Below are 10,246 nucleotides of genomic sequence, written 5' to 3'. Positions count from 1 at the left end.
GTTATTTTGTGCTTGAGGAATATTCGATTATGGCATGTGTAGTTTATATAAAAATTCATTTAAGTAATTATCGCCGAAAATTTCGTTTTAATTTCGGTTCGCTGAAATTATTTCAAGTAAAGAGCATTAAAAACTATTTCAAAACAAAAAAAAACATGAACTGAACTTTTATTGATTATTGTAAATTTATTTCTTGTATATTTATTTTTTTCGGATAATCGTTTGTTGGCTTTCTGCTAAACACTCTTACTAAATAATATAGACGAAATATTGAAAAATAAAGAAACAAAAACAGTTTTGAAAATAATGAAGCTTTACTTACTTTAGTAAAATAATCCGAAACAGCAAAATGGAATATTAAAAAAATAAACACGTAATTACTTTAGTTTTTTTTAAAGCAAATAATTGATATAAATACGAATAAGAAGAAAATGGCGCGCTTTTCAAGCAGAACAGCTTCTTTCAGTTTTACAATATTGAACGGTGTAGTATTGCGCCGTCGGATTCAGGGTTGTACTATTGTAATATAAAGAACACACAGAAAGGGTTGTAATCAACTGAATTCCTTCTAGTACACTGACAAAAAAGCTTAAACAGATATATAAATAAAAATAAAAAGGTTATGTAAATGTTTTAAAAAGACACGTAATCACGCGAGAATGGGGTTTTCCTTCTTTTGACACGATAACAAGTAACGTTCTTATTTTTATTATTTATCTATTTTCGAAAGAGTGCCACGTGTAAGTGGAGAAGGAAAAAACAGAGTTATGCAAAATTTGTGTCGAGAATTGTCTAAAGTTCCGACTTTTTTTTGGCTTTCACTTTAATAAGAACGTGAATTTATGAGGTGAATTTATTCGACACAATATGATTCAACTAAAAAAATAAATAAATAAAAGCTAACGTGAATTAAGATTAAAGTTAAGGTGTTATTGTGGACCCTCACCCCTTTTAAACATCTTGTTAAACTTTGTGACATATTTACATTCTATGGAGGTCAGGCGCGAACGTACACCCAATAATTTTATACAATATTTCTTCAAACTGAAACATAATTATCAAAGTATACTTACGCAAATAGATATGAAAAGTCTTTGTTAAAGTTTGTGCCATATTTCCATGGAGTACAGGCGCGAACGCAGACCTACAATTTTATCATACCATCCATGTTAAAGTTGAAACATACTTATCAAAGTATTCTTATGTACATCTATATCAAAAACTCTTGTAAACGTTTTTTTTTTCATTTTTTATTTCCATACTTTGGGGGCTAGGCGCGAACGCAGACCCCACAATTTTAATGAACCACCGTTCTGCCAGATCAAACATACCCATTCCTGATCCTCGATACATCTTCTATCATTGTATGTAATCATTTTTTTTAAATAGTCAACCATATAGGAGCCTATTCGTGACCAGACACACACACAGACGTTCAGCTTTATATATATATATATATATATATATATATATATATATATATATATATATATATATAGCGATTAAGCTACACTGAATATTCCGCGTTTCATCCACTCTAGGATGCTTCAGGCTTATGCGCATAAGCCTAAAGAATCCTAGAGTGGATGAAACGCGGAATATTCAGTGTAGCTTAATCGCCATATATATTTTATAACTTACTAACTAGCTCTACCTACATATTGAGCACTTTTGAAGTAAATACTTAAAGTTTACGCATAAATTTATACTTTCGTATATTAATTTTATGTGAGTAAATGAAGTAGTTATAGGTATATATATATATATATATATATATATATATATATATATATATATATATATATATATACTAATTAAAGAATTCACTCACTTCGTGGAAATAATCAACAATGCACACATTGATTCCGACTAGATAGTGAGTCTCACTATAATGCGTTTGTTCACGAAAGTATCGACTGACACAAGTCTGGCGATGATAAGCTGATTCCAGATATTCCACTGAAGGAACGGATTTGCATCCCAATTGACAATATAATTGATATGTTGACGTTCACTGTAGAAACTACATACTTCATGATAAGATCTGATAGATCGGTAGAAAGATGGCCTGGCGATGGGATCACCATGGTCAATGTATATATGGAATAATATACGGAAATGACGTTCGGATGAACATCACTAAAACCAACCAAAATGTGGCCGCGATATGTAGATGACACATTCGTACTTTGACTCCTACAAGAAAGATGTTCAAACATGTGAACTCTATCAGTACATTCATACAATTCACGATGGGAAAAGATCATAATAACACATTATCGTGTCTACATGTGCTAATAACTCGCACTAGTGAAGCGTTTGTGTCAGTTGCAGATCGAAAGCCAACTTTCACTGGACATAGCATCACATTGCCCCCCAACAATTTGTATACCATACACGAAGAGCTTAAATATGACATCATGACAGGTCCTACCCCTGAAAATATCTTATGCGTCAAACCATTAACGAAAAAATCAGCCTGGCACTGTACAGAGCTCGAGCTAGAGACTTCAGTAATACCGTTTACTTGTCTCAATTGCCCCCTCTCTCTCTCCCTATATATATATATATATATATATATATATATATATATATATATATATATATATATATATATATATATAAACATGTTCACAACGGATTGAAAAACTTGTTGGGAATAGTTGTAAGCGTCTCTGAGGAGTGACTGGATGGAAGATTTACAGTTCTATGGACGAGAGGTAATTGTCCATCCTTTCACGAAACAGCTGTAAGAGCTTAACGACAAAATAAGTGAATTTCTATTCATGTAGGTTGTGATTCTATTCAATTTACGTATATATATATATATATGTATTTACTATTATATAAAGGAAACTTTGTGTGTATGTGTATGTGAGTTCGTTCTCTATAGACTTAGAAACAACTGCACCTTTCATTTTTGAAATTTCACATTACGGTACTTGATGTCTGGGAGTGTTCTTACGTAAGTTTTGTATCGGAATGCATCCTATAAATATCGAACACTAATAATCAAAAAATTCCGATTAAAGAAGAGGCACGTATCTAGTCCAATATTTCTCTGTTTACAAGTTTTGGCATGTATAGATGCTGAAGAAGGAATATATATATATATATATATATATATATATATATATATATATATATATATATATATATATATATATATTATCCAATATGTGTTGTCTGAAAAAAGGAGAGTTTAGGGACGTATGAGAAGAGATTAATATCTAATTCAAGATGTTCCGATCAAAAATGAACGGTGTATAGATAAAAAACAGTTGAAGAGATACGAAACGGGTCACATACAGGGACGCATAGAAAGAGATTCGCATCTAGCCCAAGCTTTGTCTGACCCAATTAGACACGTATGAGGATTCGGAAGAAAAGACACGTGTCTAGTCCCAGTGGAGATTTGATAAAGTGTCTTACTTAAGGGGCGGTTCATCTGGAATTTGTTTATGTAGTACTTAAAGACATCAAAGTTGTAGTCAGGTGGGAAACAGGCAAACGGAAGAGAGTTCCACAGGCGTGCACTTCTAAGAAAGAAGCTTTTTTATGGAATCTACGTTTTGATTTAGGCACAGATAAAGAGTGGGGAAAATTATTGATATTGGTTTCAGCTAAGCCGGTGTTTATCGTAAAAGATTAGCGAGGAGGGACCAGAAATTAGAGGTCAGATGAGTGCTTGCCATGGAAATAACGATAAAACAAAGACAGGCTCGCAACGTCTCTTCTATAGGAGAAAGGTTGAAGAGAAAAGGGCATCCCTCACTAAACCACGAAGTCTATTTTGTACTCTGTCAAGGCAGGATAGGCTGTTTTTAGCAGCTCCTGCCCAGATATAGCAGCAGTATTCCATCCTTGGATGTACTTGGCTTTTATATAGATAGAGAATTGCATAAGTAATGAGATATCTTCTGGAGCGGTAGAAGGATCCTACCATTTTCCCAGCGGCCTTGGCAACAGGCCTGATGTATGTGTTCCATTTCAGATCAGGAGTAAAGGTCAAACCCAGAAGCTTGTTAAAACATGGAGTCTCCCCAAGACGAGAACCATCCATTTCAATTGATGCCAAATAGGGATCAGAACGTTGATGATGTAAAACTAGAAGCTTGGTTTTAGATGCATTAAAAGTAACCAGCCACCTCTTCCCCCACTGTACGACGCGCTCAAGATCAGAGGGGAGAGAATCAGAGGGAACTTTGTCATTTACGGCCTTTGATGTGTTGCCATAGATGGTCGTGGTATCGTGTCATTTTTTGAATAGTATGAATCGGTCTATGCCTACAATTAACCATTCGGTCAGGTATTATACTATAGAGGACACATCCTTTTTAAACATGGAATGCAGAGGTGGATCAGATATAAATGTACGGAAGCTATCCCAGTCAGCCATTGAGTATCGATATACAGTACGGTAGAGAGGTACATCTGAAGACTTGTCACATTTAATTTTTATCTTAACTGATACAACTGAGTGGTCGGAAGATCCCAGAGGAGATAGAACGGAACATGAACTTATATCTTCTTATGCAAAATGGGTTTCGTCATCTTTTATACACCTTCTCTGACGTTGTTTTGGCCACCACATTGCCCCCTTCTTAATCTATTCGTCATTTGATTGATTTTAATCTATTACATCATTTACTATCCTTATCTTACATAGTCGTTGCTACTCCACTGCCCATTTACTCTTATTTTACGTCATTTATTTATATCATACTGTTGTGTAGATGGAATGTACATGATGGAGAATTCATAAGGGCATATAACGCAGGATGGATAACGGAGAACGAGACGTCGGTTATTGTACACATCGACGACGTTGAGACAATTACTTGTTGAGTTCATATTAATAGGAGGCTGATATTGGTGAAAAGAAAGAGAGACGTGTAATGGATAGTTCTTTTATACACCGAGGGAAGATACATTATTCCGATTAGGGAGATACAGACAACACCTTTAAAAGGGGTTTCCTCTGAATTCATTATACAAGACGAAGACAAAAACACAATACCTTGCGGGTGTAATGACGACGAAGACAAATGCTCACAAACAACATGAAGACAGTGATGAGATTGGTGGGAATTCGATGCCTGTTAGATTTACATCTCTCTCGACTCTCCTAGCTCTAACTCAACTGATCTGATCTCAAACCCTAACGTAACTGAATATATTGGATCTATCTTTCTTTGTGACGCCAAAACATGCTCAAGCATGTGAATGTTTTTCACGTAGATTTTACATATTACATATGAATCTAACACGTTTTTGGTAACACAAAGATCATTCCTTAATTCCATTATTCCTTTGACCTAACCTTGTTTTATAGTTATTTCTAACTACAATGGCTAATTCCACTGCATTCATGAAATCGTATCTAAATAGCAATACGTATTCATTTTTAACTTTTGATCACTGAGTTCGATTCCAGCATTCCCCTTTAATAAATATTATTTTCGATCCTATTTACTTCGTTTCTCTAATTACCGAGAGCTGTCTTCTTTCATATACAACAATACTCTTAAACTAATATTACGCCACTGCTACTACTACTACTACTACTACTACTACTACTACTACTACTACTATCCCCCTTTATCCATATTAGTCTTGTTAATCTTCTCCTCCCACAACTACTTTTCTTAGTTGCACCATTCAATAATTGACAATATTCAATTAGAGTTTTATTTTTGCACTAAAAACGCTCACGGATAGAGAAAATACATCTGGTAAACGACCCCTGAGGCAAAGAGTCACAGGCTGTTTACACAAACGATTTTTTCCTCTATTTCTCTCTGATTTGATGGATTATATCATCCACTGAGACCAGTTATGCCATATTTGTATTTGATAGCGTTATCCATTATTGACTTCATCATTTTATGACGCCATTCACTGTGCCGGATTATCTTCATATTTTTTAATGGATGATGCAATAATATAGTGACGTCATAATATCATAAAAAGTAGATCCACTTAAGTTTTATGCGACCACACTGATGAGATTTATAACCACGAAACAAGTTTGTCTTTGGATATAAATATTTTACGATTGCATATATATATATATATATATATATATATATATATTTGATTATATATTTATGTGTGTCTGTACTTATGACAAACGACGGAAGGTTTATAAATTCGGTGAGGAATAACATGGCTATAAAAGAAGGGAGTGAAAACGTTCTAATCGCTATAGCAGTAAAGAATCACATAAAAGTAAACAGCCGACAGACAAACACACATTTTAATTGAGTCGCGTTAAACAAAACCAAACCTCACAGATACGTCCAAATACATCGGAATGAAAAAAATATTTTAAAATGAACGAATATATTTAATAGAATCGAAAAATAGGCAAAATGTAAGTAATGAAAAAGTCAAATAAAGTTGTAAATATAGGCATGCGCATTACAATCTCTTATTATAACTTGTACTTCCGGTTGATTGAAATAACCGGAAGCAGAAAGGTAATGTGAGTTTTATTTTTTTACGTCGAGAGATGGAGACAACGAGTGTTTTCCTTTTAAACGAAAACAATCATTGTTTATATTACCTCTCTTGGGAAACAAACAACTTTTTTTTGGTCAGAATGGGTTTATAATTTGATAGACAAAATAAACTAATTCTCTATAGTATTATAAAAACAAAAGAAAATAAAAATAAACATATGAACGAGTGATTAGCTTCTTTCAAGTTTTACAAATGAATAATGTAAAACAATGCTTCTTAAATATGTTTTTACAAATCTGGTGAAGAGACATGTTTCTTTGAAAAAAAAAGTGTTTAAAAGACAAAAAAACTGTCTTATATTTCTGCATTAGTCAGGTTTGTGACAAGGATGGAGTTGTGGACTGGTGTATTGTCTTGGTGGAAATGCCACTGGTCCGATTTGAAGAGTGCTGGCCTCTTCCGACTGAATCTTTTCTGGAACTCCTTTAAAACCGTAACATAGTACTCCTTCTTGACTGCCTGTCTAGTGGGAACCCAGTGCATGTACATCATGTCTCCGCTGTAAAAAAGAAAAAAAAAGAAAAAAAGGATCATCATGTTTCTGGGTGAATTTGCTCTGTCTGACCTTGAATCTGGGAGGGCCAACATGCTTCAACTGAGAAGCTTGATCATCTCCCCATTATCATAACAACGTATTTCTTTCTGATCTTCCCTGAGCCCTCTTGCGAAAAACCGCGCAAATCTTCTGCATCTTCAATTCCTCGCGAATCAATGTGTGTACAATTTCAATACTGACATAAAACTGTGCATTACTGCCTCTATACACACATGGCGGTCTTTATACACGAAATTCTTTATTTGGCCAAATAACTCTGGTGTTCTAAATTCCTTACTCCTCCCACACCTCTCATGCCACTCAAAACTGATACTCGATTCATCAAAGATGGTCCAAAAGTCTGAAGCATTCCATATGTTTCAGTGGTATTTTTTCCAAGTTTAAAACAGAATTTTATTGTATATTGTTCTTCTAAAGTATCCTCACACCCGGCGTACATTTTTGAAATTAATCATCTGCAACAATAATTTTAGAATGGGTATATACTTAATTTACTAGGGCGTATTCTAATTCTTGCTGTAGTTGTTCATTTAAGCCTAAAATCAAAAACATTAGTCATTCATCTCACATAATAACATACTGGACTATGACAATTTTAAATGCCTGTACAAAAATACCTGAAAACTTATTTAAAGCACTTCGTAAATGTAAAGAATGCAATTTTGTATTTGTTTTATTACCGCTTTTCTCTCTCTTTACATATATATATATATATATATATATATATATATATATATATATATATATATATATATATATATATATACATATATATGTATATATATATGCGTGTGTGTGTGTGTGTGTAAAGATTTCTTGTTCCTTAGAAGGTTGAGTTTAAATAAAATAAATATGTATTATATACGTTTGAAACCAAAAACAACGCATTATTACAAAATAAACAGACATTTATTTTGTTTGAAAATTATGTTGAAATTCATAAATATATTTAGAGACAAAGCCTCATCATCAGTATGTCTTTCTTTTTTTTTGCCATGTTGTTGCTGGGGCAGATAATCAAAACGTAAAAGTCCGTTTGTTGTTTTTACGGTAGTTTTTATTTTGGGTTTTCAGCGTACATAATACGTTGTTTTTGGATTCAAACGTATGTAATACGTATTTATTTTATTCAAACTCAACCGGCGCTTCTAAAGAACAAGAAATCTTAACGTGAATCCCGGGTAACCTAACGCATCGTTCCGAGATTTAAAAAAAAAAAAAAAAACTACCGTAAAAACAACAAACGGACTTCTGCCTTCTGATTGTCTGCCCCAGCAACAGCATAAAGAGAGAGAAAATTGTAATATATATATATATATATATTTATTACCATTTTTTTCTCTTTATATACATATATATATATATATATATATATATATATATATATATATATAAAGAGAGAGAAAATGGTAATACACACACACACATATATATATGTGTATATGTGTGTATATATACATATCCATTCTGCCACAAAAATACTTAAAAAGCAACGCGTTTCATGGACATTCATCAGAAGCAGAGACGATTCATTGAATTCCTGGCAGAAGTGCATTGAGAATAGTGGTGGCTATGTAGACAATTAAATTCTGTAGAACAAAAAGTTGCTCGTTTTAATGGTACAACTTCCGTCTTTGCAGCTCTTAAACTTTTTGAGTTAAAACATATGAGGATTTACTTTTGGAAAGACTTTTATAAAGGTTCAGAATTGGAAGTATGAGTATTCAAAGGTCCTCGTTAATTACCAGGTAACACCGTGTAGACCTTATAACAACTAATAATATCATCGGATAATCTTCAGAACAGAACATTTGATATTCCAAGTGATCGATAAAACTTAATACAATTTGCATAAATCCTTCAACGAATAAAGATAAATAGCGATATGTACAGGGGAATAACTTCTTTATACATTAATATCGTTATCTCCTACCTATTCCAAACAACCAAACAATTGCACTACGTGCACTATTATTCAAATAATCCAAACTTTATCATAAAATAACCTTAGCAGAGTCACCACTCCAAACTTTCTACTAATAAGATTATCTTTTCTAAATCGAAAGAAAATGATGAAAAACTCACACAGCTAGCTGGCCTTCTTTAGGTGATTAACTGCGACGGGATAGGAATGCTGAGTCTCATAACTGTATCCCCAGTAATTACTGCTTCCCATAGTTGTTGTTGTCTTACCACGAAACCTTAGCTGAAACGTGATGAAACAACAACAACAACTATAAAGATGAGGATAATAGTCCGCAAATAAGTACATAAATACACAAATTACTCATCCCCAGAGATTCCAATAAAAAAATAATATATAAAACATGAAAATTGCTTTAATCTCCAATGCCCTAGTAATGTTCCAACAAATGTCATCAGGGATATTAATAACTTCCAAACCAGTTTAAATAAAATTGCAACAAGAATTCATACTGAACTCCCCTAATCTAAATAGTAATAATATTTTATGGATATTATATCCATTATATATACGATATAATTAAACAATTTCGATTTCTCACTGCATATACCGTTTCAATAGGAAAATAACTGAACACTTCCTAAACTATTCTTTCACACTCACTGCTTACAACAATTCCTAAAGCATGTTTCACATATTTGATCCTCATTTAAAAATTATTACCTTTATTCCGAACTAGCGGGACCTGTGGAAATTCCACAGCGGACCCTTTCATATGTAACATAATGATGTGCGCATTCTGTGGATGTTCAGCGTAAATAGAGACGCGCTGATATTATTGTAGCTCTTTTGTTAAACTGCAAAAGTATTTATCTAAGCTAGCATGGACGTCCGGCGTAGCCCAATCGTAAAATACGCTTAAATATTATATTTTAATTCATACAGATTTCGTATATGTTATTATAGAGTCAATTTTCTATCGATTCTTTTATATTAACAGATTGCGATTTCAATATTCTTATATATTTTAAAGTTTTGGTTTAAAAAATAATAAATATATTCATATGACTTGGGGGCATCAGCTTGAATCGAAACCGAAGCCAAAACTTATAATATATATATATATATATATATATATATATATTTATAAAATAACTTGAGTTTCTTCAGTTATAATCGAAACCGAAACCGAAACTTATGAAGAATTCTTGGTAAAATTATTTATAAGAAAATATAGATGA

The sequence above is a fragment of the Euprymna scolopes genome, chromosome 10 (assembly GCF_053919585.1).
Source record: "Euprymna scolopes isolate OS-2025 chromosome 10, ASM5391958v1, whole genome shotgun sequence".
Taxonomy (NCBI): domain Eukaryota; kingdom Metazoa; phylum Mollusca; class Cephalopoda; order Sepiida; family Sepiolidae; genus Euprymna; species Euprymna scolopes.
Note: the sequence above shows the minus strand (reverse complement) of the source record.